The sequence below is a fragment of the Macaca thibetana genome, chromosome 1, assembly GCF_024542745.1.
Source record: "Macaca thibetana thibetana isolate TM-01 chromosome 1, ASM2454274v1, whole genome shotgun sequence".
Taxonomy (NCBI): domain Eukaryota; kingdom Metazoa; phylum Chordata; class Mammalia; order Primates; family Cercopithecidae; genus Macaca; species Macaca thibetana.
This window is the reverse complement of record NC_065578.1, coordinates 85,232,574-85,245,888: the sequence shown is the minus strand read 5'-3', so window position 1 is coordinate 85,245,888 and position 13,315 is coordinate 85,232,574. Positions and strand designations below refer to the sequence as shown.

At 37.5% G+C, this 13,315-nt stretch overlaps 1 protein-coding gene across 4 annotated transcripts in view; it reads left to right on the top strand.

Moving 5' to 3' along the window:
* The window catches only part of COL24A1 (collagen type XXIV alpha 1 chain), a 392,042-nt gene that overhangs the window by 147,049 nt on the left and 231,678 nt on the right, over window positions 1–13,315 (top strand). The gene's annotated exons all lie outside the window — the stretch shown is intronic.

The window sequence follows — 13,315 nt, the reverse complement described above, 5'->3', positions numbered from 1 at the left end:
TTCTTTGAGGAATGGTGCCATAATGGGGACGTTGTTAGTCTTTTTGCTGACAAATGGGACTTTCAGAGTCAGCAGAAGCTGGAATATCCTTGGTAAGTGATAGTACATGCTGTTGGGCTCATACATAACTTTTGTCTCTGCTACCATGTCTTCTCCATTCATGTGACACTCATGCCAGTCTGGGAGTGACCAAAGATGAAGGCTGCCTAATGTCAACTGGCCAAGTCATTTTGTCTCCTTGGTTTTTTATAAACTCCTTCATGGTATATGCTTCCTGGTGGGCATTAATGTGTGCGATAGAACTCTTCATACTCTTTCCCTAATCCCATGTGTCTATTCATGTGACTGTATCTCAAATCTCTCTCTTCCTCTATTTTTTCTCCTCCCAGGCCCCTGACCAGATAGCCATGCCATTGATTACTGCCCAAGAATCTATATATCCTCACTTCGGGTCACTTCTCTTGACACACAGATGATGAGCTGGTACACTGCTCACAGATCTACTCATTAGGATGACTTTTTTCTTCTCTGTTATTATTCAGGTACTCATAAGTGTACCTTTTTTGCTGTTGCTATCCATTTTCAACTAGAACTGCTTGCCCAGCTGACCCAACCATAAACCAAGCTCCTCCAGCTAGTCATATGGGAGCTATTTTCTCACCCTAACACATATTCCTTTAGTTATAAGCCGGGAGAAGGGAACTGCAGTGAGTGTGAAGGTGACATTGGAGTTTGGGCTACCTATTAATGCAGCTTACTTGTTCCCCCTGGTCCCACTTGGGTTCAATCCTGTATATAACATTTCTCCTGTATAATGGACTGCTGCTAGTGCCCATCTGAATTTATGTCTTGGCAGCCTAACAGAACCCAGGATATAATGGCAAGTTCTAAGTGTGTGGTTACTTGATGTCCCATAGTCAAGTGTCCTTCCTTTACTAGGTTCCAGTAACACCAAAAACTGTTTCTCAAAAAGCATATTATTTTCTGCTTCAGATGAAATGGCCTTACTCCAGAATTCCAGAGGCAGCATTTATTTCTCTCACTGCAAACTGCCATAGGCTTCATACTGCATCTTCTCCCACTGTAATACCTCCAATACTAGAGGGTCTTCTTGACTAAATGTACAAGTGGCAGGACTGATTGTACCATGTCCTAGATTTATGATGTTGCCCTTTCCTGTTTTGGGTGCCGCTCAAAGCTAGCAGCCTTCAATGTCACCTGGTATCTAGGTATAGAATAGTTTGCTCCCTGGACCCCAAAAGGCGTGCCTTTCCTTTTTTTTTTTTTTTTTTTTTGTGTGTGTATGTGTGTGTGTGTGGTGGAGTATGTAAGACTCTCAACTTGCTCTTGCCTTAAAGGGGCTATTCAAGTATATCCCTAACCACTGGGATCCTAAATCTTCAGAGAATTGGCCAGCTTATGAATCTTTGAAGGGTGTATATCCTACCATCTTGAGTGCATGTGTCTTGCCAAATTCTCTATTGTACTAGCCATCTCTTGCTATTCTTGTTCAATCAGCATGACATCATGTATGTAGTGGATTGGGGTGATGTTCTGTGGCATTTGCTGAAGGTTCAGATCTCTTCGGACTGAACCTGTATCATATGACAGAGGCAGGAGAACACAGGAAAACTGTAAGTGGCTATTGTCCATCCTACATGAATGCAAACTAGTTTTTTATTATCTTTTTTAATTTTAAAGGAAAAAAGTACATTTGCTTAATTGGTGACTATATACCATTTATGGGAAGACTTAGTAATCTTCTCTAGCGATGATACTACATCTGACAAAGCAGCTGTAACTGGGGCTGTGGTAGTCTCCAGTCACCCTTCAGAATCTATCTGATCTCTGCAGGAGCCCGCCTGGTGAATTCAGCGATGCTGTGATAGGGACCACCACTGCTACATCTTTTAGGTTTTTAATGGTGGCACTAATCTATGACATCCCCCTACACACAATGTGACTGACAGTCATAGAGATGTGATTGGCTGATCATCAGAACCCAAAGATCTACCTATGGGAATATCTCTGCCTTTTATGCTCTTCTTTAGACTATCCAATTCTTACTATTCATTTTCAACAGATCTTTCTCGGATGTCTATTATATATGTCAATCACTAAGAAAAAAAGTGCTGAGGTGAATAAGATTAGGCCCTGACTTCGGGAGCTTATAGTCAAGAAGTCAATATTCAATTCTTGTACCATGTCAGGGCCTCTGCTGTCTCTGTCTGTCCTTTTTCCCAGGCATCAGGTTTGATTAGGTTTGATAAAATTAAAAATTAAAAATCAGGTCATCCCTTGAAAGTCTAGAATCAGTGCAGTCCTCAGAGAAAGTTGTAAAATAGTTGAAGAATTTTATTTTTTCCTGAGGCTCTTAGTCTCTCCTTTGTGTGTGTGTGTGTGTGTGTGTGTGTGTGTATTTACCCCCTTGGGCATGAGTTCTTTTCCATCTCAAACAATCGGTGTGCTCTTTTTTTCCCCTAAAATTTGCCCTTCCCATCAAAGCCTGTTTTCATGGAAAGACCCTGATGAATATATTTCACTCCCAGCAGTAAATGATTATGAGCTAACAGCAATGTATTCCTATTTTAAGAATATTTGCATTTTAGCAATGAACAGAAACCTGAAACTAATGCAAAATGTCATTAATCAAAGAATTTAGGGTGTCATTTAGTGAGCAGGGAAAAACTTATGGATGACTAGAAACTTTTATACCTCTCAACTTAATCATACCATGCAAACGGTCATCTACTCAACTAAAAAGGCAGGACAGGACTGACCACCATTTCTTGCTAGTGACTTTTGGTTAGGAAACTCAAATCTTCATAAGAGTTGGTGAAAGCAAAGTACTCTGAAGTTTTTGTTGTAAATGCTATTTGCCATTGGCATTGAAGAGAACTGTTCATCATTAAAGACCAGCTGAGCAAATGTGATTTCAAACCACTTCAAAGCTTTCTTTCTCTTCGTAATGTTTTACTTATTCTAGGCAATGTGACAGTGATGATACTTGCATATGCTGTAACAATGAAGTGAAAAGATCTGTGCATTTAGCTTTTCACAGAATTGTAAATATTAGAGGTGTTCCAAGATAAAACATCACTTGCCTTAATACATAAGATTTATTTTTTCCATACTTTTTTTCCTGCTTTTAATAAAAACATATGGGAAATGCTCTACAGGAATCCTTTCTATTTCTTTAATCATAGTAGTATCAGTTTTGAGCACTAACCCCAAGTGTCCTGTCAGTTCTGGCAGCAGAGCACCTTCTTATATGGTAGCAGGATGGTTAGAATGTTTGTTGATTCAGCTGTTAAGCCCCCTGGGCTACAGAGATTGCCAAATATTTGAATTTTGGATGATGTACTTGGTATATGGGGCCAGTTGTTTATGACAAAAATGAATCAAGACCACTAATCACAGCAGTGCCAGAAGTGGCCAAGCAGTGGGTCCTCTTTTTCCATCAGGGTGGTCTTCATTAGAGACAAAGACTAAAGTGAGTTTCAAAACTCTGGCTATATCAAGTAAAAGCATGCTTTTAAACTTCATTTTTAGTACTTCAGTGGACTTAACTGGAATAACCTAGACTGTGGCCAGCTATATTAATTGATTAGAATGTAATGGATTCCCTTCACCCAAATGATTTACTTCTTTGATATCTTTTATGACTTGGATTTGGATGATAAATTTCATGTTTTTAATTGTCGCTTAAGTCATGCTGAAAGAGTACATGTGATTAAGTCAGTCAATTTAAAAAGTATTAGGTTTCTACTATGTGCAAATATGTGCCTAGTAATCACTGTAAGATATATTAAAAATAAAATGTAATTGATAATTTGGGAAGATTTAGTCTAGTTGGGAAGAACAAAATCTATATGTAAACTGTTAGGTAATGGTGAAGGTATCATATGAGAATTAAGGAGTTGTTATAGTTCAGTGTTAGTAGAGATAGATTTACATAAAATGAAAGGATAGAGAAGGGTTCATAGAAAAGATGGAAGGGTTTATAGAAACGACAGACCTTGAATTAGATTGTTTATTAATAAATCGCAGGAACAGGGCAGGGCATTCCAAGCACAGTGAACCACATAAGCAGAGCCAAGAGACCTAGGGTATATGCATAGTGGATTTACGGGAGTAGGTGACACTGGCTGGCTGATACAGGTTTTTTATGTGTTGGCACAGAGTGACAAATAGATTGTAAAAGTAGGTTGGCATCAAATTGTTAAAACCTTTTATTTCAAGCAGTGTCAGAGGCAGCATATTCAGTGGTTAGGTAATCTGGGCTAATGTTGCAATTCTTGTGTTGTGAAAAAATATGAGACCCCTCTCTCATCTCCCAGGTGAACCAGCCAAAGTTCTATTGCATTGCCTGGTTTTTGCTCATACTGGTCACAAATTTTCATCCTTTTATACTCACTGTAGATGGGAGTCTCTGTAACTATTGTCTATAAGGAGATAGAATCTTCTGCCTACTCAGGATGAATCTTTCTTTTTCTTTTCTTTTCTTTTCTATTTTTTAATTTTATTTTACTTTATTTTATTTTATTGAGACAAGGTCCTGTTCTGTTGCCCACCCAGGCTAGAGTGCAGTGGCGTGATCATGGCCACTGCAGCTGCAACCTCCTAGCCTCAAGCAGTCCTCCCACCTCAACCTCTCAAATAGCTAGAACCACAGGTATGCACTACCACTACCCAGCTAAGTTTTTTAATTTTTATTTTTGTAGAGATGGGTTTTCATTGTGTTACCCAGGATGGTCAAGCTATCCGCCCGTCCACCCACCTCAGCCTCCGGAAGTGCTGGGACTACAGATATGAGCCACTGCCCCCAGCTGGAATCTTAGTACTAGTTGTTACAATGTTGCAAACCTGAAACTGCTCACCAGATTGATGGGAAGCCTTTCTGCCCAGAAGAGAGTTAGGGACAACTACGGCAACTGTCTTTGAACTTATTTCCCTGTACTTGGTCTGAAGCTGTCTCTCCCAGTACGTCCTCTAAACAGGCAATAAAGTGGAGGACCATTTATTGCTTGTTGACCATGTATTTGGTTGACATATTCATTGCAATTTCCCATGGACTTCTCTCAAATCATGTTAATCATCTGTGAGGCCCTAATACTTCCTCCTCCAGAAAGCTATGTCTCTATCAGTATCCCATCTTCATCACCAAAACTGTCAGAATCTGAGATTTTATTCTGTTTGCAAGCCAACAAGTTAGTCTGACAGTTTCAATGATTCTGGCAAAAGACACAACCTCCTAGAACAATGACAAAAGATAGTTTATTACTCTTGGCAAAAGCACTTTTCAGAGTATCAACATTTTTGCATTGATTCATTGAGCCCCACTCCCCATAGGGTGACAAGAAGAGGGCTAGATGATGCTTGCATATGTGGTAGGTTGCATTACATAAGAGGAATCTGAAGTTTAAGGAGACTAAATCTTTTATAATGGGCAGTCAGAAAAGATAATGTATTCCAGAGAGATATTATCTCTGTTATCTTGGACGGTAAGCATTCCTTCCTGCCCTTTGCTTCAGGAAGCAATGCAAAAATCTCTGAAGAGAGTGACTGGAATAATGCGAAGTCAATACCTCATTTGCAGAATGTGTGGAAATGGAAGGGACCAAGAAGAATTATCTTCCAGTGACATGTGAAGTTAAACATTGGAGGTACAAAAATGGGTCAGATACATTCCTTTTCCTGCATGAGCTTACATTCCATTGGAATAGAGAAACATGCCCTTAGTTATAGTACAATATGAATAGTGCTAACTAGCCATATTAACAGAGTTCTGTACAGATACAAAATAATCTGCTGCTGATTCTGACTAAGGTGCATCGTGAAAGTTTTCATAGATCATGTTACATTTGAGTTGGTAACAAGTTACGTGATACAAAAACCAGTGGCATGGAGTACATGGGTGTTTGAGCAGTGACTTGAAGAAATAGTATGGATTTATCAAGTAGAAACAGAGGGCAAGGGCATTCCCTCCAGAGGAAACAGCATTTGTAAAAGCACAGATGTGTGAAGAAGCTAGTTGTATGTAAAGAACTGCAAATAGTCCAATGTTTCAGTGAGGCCTCTTTCCATGGAAAGTGGAAGAAACTCAGTTTGAACAGTTTTAAGTAAAAAAAAAAAAAAAAAAAAAAAAAAAATCAGAATTGGATAATATAATCAGGAAGTCCAGCAGTATATGTGTCTAGAGATTTGGCTAGGTACAGGAACTTGATGAATATAACCAAGACACTCTGTAAATCTTATCCTGGCATTTCTCTGTTGGCTACATTCACAGGAACACGTTGTGGAAAAAGTGGTCATTGGCAATTCTAGGCTTCTGTTGCCCTCAGAGTTAGTAATCTAAGCAAAAAGAAAGCACTCTTTTTTTCCTTGTATCTCTAGCAAAAATTGTTAGGAGACTCCAGCCAATCAGGATTTGACCACATAATCATCTTTTTTTCTTTTTCTGTCATGAGGCTGGAGTGCAGTGGCACAATCTCAGCTCACTGCAACCACTGCCTCCCAGGTTCAAGCGATTCTCCTGCCTCAGCCTCCGAGTAGTTGGGACTACTGGCACATGTCACGACACCCAGCTAATTTTTGTATTTTTAGTAGAGATGGGGTTTCATCATGTTGGCCAGGAGATCTCGAACTCCTGACCTCGTGATCTGCCTGCCTTGGCCTCCCAAAGTGCTGGGATTAAAGGTGTGAGCCACCACGCCCGGCCCACATGATCATCTTTCAATCAATTGCAATAGCAATGGAATAGGAATACTGTAATTTGCAAGATTTAGGTCATTTTCCCACTCCTGGAAACTGGGATGGAGAACAGAGTACGTGGACTGAGAAATGGGGAATAATATTTCCCCAAAGAGATTTTTAGCAGATTGAAGAAATGTCTTCTACATTTCACATCTTTAGTGCCCAATATCTACTTATACCCTCTTGCCACTTATACAGTTTTAAACATGCCTTTGCCTAACAGTGCAGGCACCTACACAGCTGAAAAAGCACTGTCGTTTCTCCAAAAGAAGGTACCCCAAGGTACTGGCCAATTATTGCTTACATCTCTAAGGCCAAGTTCTCAGGATAAGGTGCATTCTTTTCAATGAGGCCTAAATATGTCTACATTTCTACTAACCAGTATAGATAGTAAAGAAAGAAAGAAAACAAGATATCCCATTTGAAGAAAAAGAGAATGTGAAACAACATAGAGTGGCCCTGGACCCGTAGCTGTGTATCTAGAACAAAAGTAGGTAATTGAGACATGCCAGTTCCTCATAACAGTGTAAATCTTTTTTAATCACCTAACTTCCCACTCCATGCTGCAAACATACACACATAGAAAGGGAGAAGATCTTTGAGATAAAGAGTCTCTAGAATATGCTTTCTATGAAGCCAAGGAATTTTTTTGTTTGTTTTCTAGTATATGATCAGTGCCAAGAACAGTGCCTGATACATAGTAACTATCTCTTGACTAAGTTAATTTAAACTCTTTTTTGTTTTTGAGATGGAGTCTCCCTCTGTCGTCCAGGCTGGAGTGCAGTGGCACCATCTCAGTTCACTGCAACCTCCGCCCCCAGGGTTCTAGCAGTTCTCCTGCCTTAGCCTCCCGAGTTGCTGGGACTACAGGAACCCACCACCATGCCCGGCTAATTTTTTTGTATTTTTAGCAGAGACAGGGTTTCGCCATGTTGGTCAGGCTGATCTCAAACTCCTGACCTCAGGTAATCCACCCACCTTGGCCTCCCAAAGTGCTAGGATTACAGGCATGAGCCACCGTGCCTAGCTGAGTTGATATTCTTTACTTAAGATATTTATAAGAATTCTGAGACAGATATATAGATATTGAGTACCTAAAATTATACTTAGCCAAAAATATGCATTAAATAATGGTTATGCTGTTACTTTCAAACAATTCAAAATCTGAGCTCCACTGATTTTTATCTGGGGACAAGTTCAATGAATAATTTCTATTTTCTCTCTAAAGATCTTCAAATTATTACCAACTGTTGCCTACCAAAAAGGAACATCTAAAACACCTAATACCAATTACCTTTTTTAGTTACAGCTTTACAGAGGTGCAGTTAACATGTAATAGTTACATGTGGTAAAATGTGATAATTTTTGACATATGTATAAATTGTAAAACCATCACTGTATTCGTCTGTTCTTGCACTGCTATAAAGAAATACCTGAGACTGAGTAATTTATGAAGAAAAGAGGTTTAACTGGCTCACGGTTCTATAGTCTGTACAGGAAACATGGCTGGGGAGGCCCCAGGAGACTTAACAATCATGGTGGAAGGTGAAGGGGAAGCAGACACATCTTACATGGCCAGAGCAGAAGGAAGAGAGAGAGGGAGAGGTGCCACACACTTTTAAACAACCAAATCTTGCAGGCACTCAGTATCATGAGAGCAACACTGAGGGTGAAATCTGACCCCATGATTCAGTCACCTCCCACCAGGCCCCACCTCCAACACTGGGGATTACAATTTGACATGAGATTTGGGCAGGGACACAGACCCAAACCATATCAATTAACAAAATCAGGATAGTGAACACACCCATCAAACCCCCCAATTTTCTTGTTTACATTTGTAATCATTTTCTGCCTCTCCTTTCCCCTTCCTCCTCAGGCTACCATGGGGGGATCTGCTTTTTGTCACTATAGATTATCCAAACCTAAATATCAAATAATGGCCAGAATAGTTGATTTTTGAATTATAACTTAACTATAATTTTATGTGGACTTTAGACTAAAAGTACACTTTCCAGTTGACTTTGTAGTTTCCTTTAAAAGCAATAGTAAAAATACTGTGAACATCTGGGCACAGATCGCTTGTATCTCTAATCTTAGCTACTTGGGAGTCTGAAGCAAGAGTATCACTTGAGGCCAGGAGTTCAAGACCAGCCTGGGCAACAAAATGAGACCACATCTCTAAAAAAAAAGAAAAAAAAAATTTTTTTAATTAGCTGAACATGTTGGCGCACATCTGTGATCATGCCACTGTCAATCAATCATTCCAGCTTGATTGACAGAGCAAGACTCAATCTCTTTAAAAAAATACTGTAAATACTATCTAAACAAAAGTCTTATTTGGAACACAGAATGTACATTTTGTCATAAGGAATTTTATTGTCATTGTAGTTTTGTGGATTTTCTCTGTTGAGTTTTCAGGATGCTGCACATATGGAATTGATCTGTGCTATATTTTCTGCTCAAATATATAGAATTACAGAAGGGAAAATATGTGAATAGCAATAATCACTAAATTTCTCAGCAGTATCATGATGGAAAATACCTGGTTTTCATGGCTTTTAGATCTAAAACAGCAAAAGAAAATGAAGGAGAGACAGATACCTAGATGGATTATTTTGCATTTTCAAGAAACTGTATTTTCTGCTTGTGGTTTCCTCAGAAGACAGAATAGTTCCTTCATTTGCAGTTTGCATGCCTCCCAGTGCTAAAGTTTAGTTTCTATAGATTACTGGGAAAGTGAATGTATTACATTTGCCTTTTGAAATTTTTTTTGGCATTGACTTTTGGATAGGTTATTCTCACTTGGTAAAGGCTATTTTAATGTTTTTCTTTTTTATTATTACTTTCCTACCTGGACTCATCATATTACTGACATGACATGTGCTTCCATAAATGTTAGAAAATAAAATCTTGTGACTGTAAGCTGGATCCTTGTCTCAGACCAAATTATCTTACAAAACCTCTTACAAAACCTCTCTCCCTCTGGATACATTCTTACTTATTTCAATATGTAAAATTTCAGTCCTGTCTTTAGAAGCTAGGCTGGTTCTTTTTTCAGGATAACTTTGAAACTGCCTAACTGAAGAAGTTATTATTCAAATAGAATTTATTTTTAATTTGGTCATCAATTCAGACCATCAAATGTTTATTGAATGTACTATACATTCACAACACTAGCCAAGGCTTTGCATAACTTTGCCCTCGAGAATTCATAATTTACATGTTGCCTTTATTAATTTTATCTTTTAGCCTTTTTTAATGATTGTTTTTCCAAGGGCTATATTCATCTCTACTTTGTTCAGACTTATAAACTACTCAGAAGATACGTTTAAGCCAAACTGTGCTGTGTTCTTGTATATTTAAAGCACAGTGGATATTAAATCAATAATTGAAATTTTCCATGAGAGTTAAACGGTCCAAGTGTCACTCTTATCTGTAACAACAGGGTATCTTAAAGCTACCTTGCAAAATATCAGAAAAGTTTCAATTTTCCAAAATATATAATTTGTTTTAAAGCTGTTATTATAATTTAACATGTTATTACCTCTAAAACAAGCCAAAATCTGAGCAACACTGATTTTATCTGAAAACTAGTTCAAGTAATTATATATTCTCTCTAAAGATCTTTAAACCCTTAAAAAATGTTGCCTACCACAAAGCATATGATTATCTAAAATACCCAGTACTAAATACCTTTCTTTTTACAGGCTTTTTGAGGCATAATTGACATATAATAAACTGCCTATATTTAAATTTTACAATTTGATAATTTTTGACATATTTATAACCTGTGAAACCATCACCAAGATCAAGATAATGAACATATCTGTCAAACCCAGTAATTTATTTGTTCACATTATATATAATACCTTATTTTTGTCCCTCTTGTCTTCTCGCTTTCCATGCCACTTCCGATCTGCTTTTTGTCACTCTAAATTAATTGGAATTTTCTAAAGTCTTTATATAAACTGACTTATATAGTGTGTACTCTTTTTTTAATCTGGCTTCTTTCACTTAGCATAAGACATTTGAGATTTGTTTAGGTTGCCACATCCGAGCTGTTCATTTTATGGATATACTGTAATTAGTTTGTGTATAAGTGTATAAGTTTATCCACTTACCATTTTTTAACTTGAGGGACTATATATTTGAATAGAAAACAGAGACTTTAACACTTCTATTGGAAAACTATTAAAGTGCTCAATGTATGTGCACATAATATAATATATTCTATTAGGACACTCTAGCTTCCAAGCTTCTGGCTACTGCCAAATAAGAATGATAATATTTTACTTTTATGATTTCCCAGGAAACTAATGGAATCTGCTAGTGCTTCGGTTCCCAGGTTTTGCTTTAAAAAAAATGCATGTGAATTAGTCTCCAGCCTCTAGTGATTATAGAATAATAAAACTTTGTTTTTACTGGAGAGAATGCTGAGTCACTCTTCTCAGTATAGCAAACAGATGTGAAGGGTCTGAAAACAGAAGACATATTTTCACTTATTATTTTTAAAACTACTTCTTTTTTCTGCTTCTTGGTAAAAATTGGTGGTCAGACTAGTTCCATTAAGAGGCACCAGAAGCCAGACTGCTGTTCCTTTCCTTCACTAAGGTATTATATTTTAAATTGTGATGGGATGACTTAACTGAGGTAGTAAAACACATTGTGAGAGAAAATGTTTGGACTGATTAATGTTTTCTAAATTATTTTAAATTTATAAAAATGAATTAGAGCATCTTTATCAGATTTTTGTTTTTACTTTTCTTCCTGTATCGTTTCATGCTAATGTAGCTTCTAAAAATGAAAAGTATGGACTCTGATGATGTACTTTTTATCTTTCAATCTGTAAGCTTTCTGAAATTTTGGTACTTGGCAAAGATGTCCATGTCATTTGATTACATTTTGAGCACTAAATTCATGTGTTTAAAAAAAAGGTTTCCTTTATTTATATGTTATCATTCAAGTTCAGTTGATAGTTAACTCTGGTTTTAACATTGAAATGTATTATTTAAAAGGCAAGATCTCTACTTGGTAGTAACCTAGGTATGAATTTTTAAAATAATGAAAAGTTTATTTGGCCAAGGTTCTGAACTCTCCTATGTGGGAAGGAAATAAAAATCTCCTCCTTTTAATAATTTGTGCTTATATATTTGTTAGCTTTTCAATAAGGTTTTAATTTTTAAATATTCAGCTTGTATGACTATACTATGAGATCAGCTGTGTTGACATCTTTTTCTTCTATTATCCTTGACCTTACCACTTTGTCTTTTTAATATTTCTCCACTGATACTTTAATGAAGTCTTAAGGGGCAGAGATTCACACATGTATTCAGCATTGCATGTTTACCCAGAAGTCACCCCAACAATTTTTTTCTTACCATTTTATTGTAAAGTAAAACATAGACACATAAAACTATACAAAACAAATGTAAATCACAAACAATTATAAGACAGACTCTTGTAACTACCACACAGGTCAAGAGTAAAACTGCCATAACTACCGAAGCCATTATGTGCCCCATGAAACCACAAGCCCAGCTCGCCTCCCAAAAGTAAGCAGTCCTCCTTTTTAAAACATAGTTTATCACAAAAGTATGCATCTTTAAAAACTATAGTTTAGGCTTATTTGTTTTATTTGCTATGTCTTTCACTCTACAAGTTCTCTCTCTATTCCCTGTTTTCCCCCTTAAAATTTAGTTGTCGAAGCTCCCCAATCATTTGATCTGTAGAGTTTCCCACGGTCTGGATTTTGCTTTTATAGTCTCATGGTGTAGTTCTGCTTGTTTCTTGGTCCTGTGTGTTTCCTGCAAATTGGTAGTCACATATAGAGACCTTGTCATATTCAGGTTTGTTTTTGGCAAGACAATCAGTGGTATTCTGTTCTTTTTTCAGGAAGCACATAATGTCTGATGATCTCTTTATGTGTGTATGATGTTAGTAATAGTTGATGCTCAGCGCCTAGATCAATTAGATTATTTGTGGCATTGCAAAATGGAGATTTTTTTAATCCTCTTATTTCTTTTTCACTTACTGGCTGGAATACATCCCCTCATCTACTATTTGATTACTAGTGGTACACTAAGGCAGAATAAATGCTTGATTCTTCACCTTTGTTTACCATGTTTCAAGATAATGAGTTAGCCTCCTTTCATCTTTGAATGTGGACAGTTTTTGTTGTGTCATTATGAACTTATAAATTTAAACATATTTGATGTTTTTCAATCCATTGTAGTTCTTATCCTTGTTGAAGTTCATATAGTCCCATATCTGGCTGAGGGGATCCTCTTCAATCACCTACTAAGTGTTTTTAATATGACTCTAGTTTTGATACCTTGATAGCTTTCTTGCTTTCTGGCATGATATTGCAGGGACCCCCAACGCCTGGGCTGTGGACCTGTACTGGTTTGTGGCCTGTTAGGAACTGGGCTGCACAGCAGAAAGTGAGTGGCAGGTGAGCAAGCATCACTGCCTGAGCTTCACCTCCTGTCAGATCGGTGGCAGCATTAGAGTCTCATAGGAGCACAAACCCTGTTACGAGCTGCACATGTGAGGGATC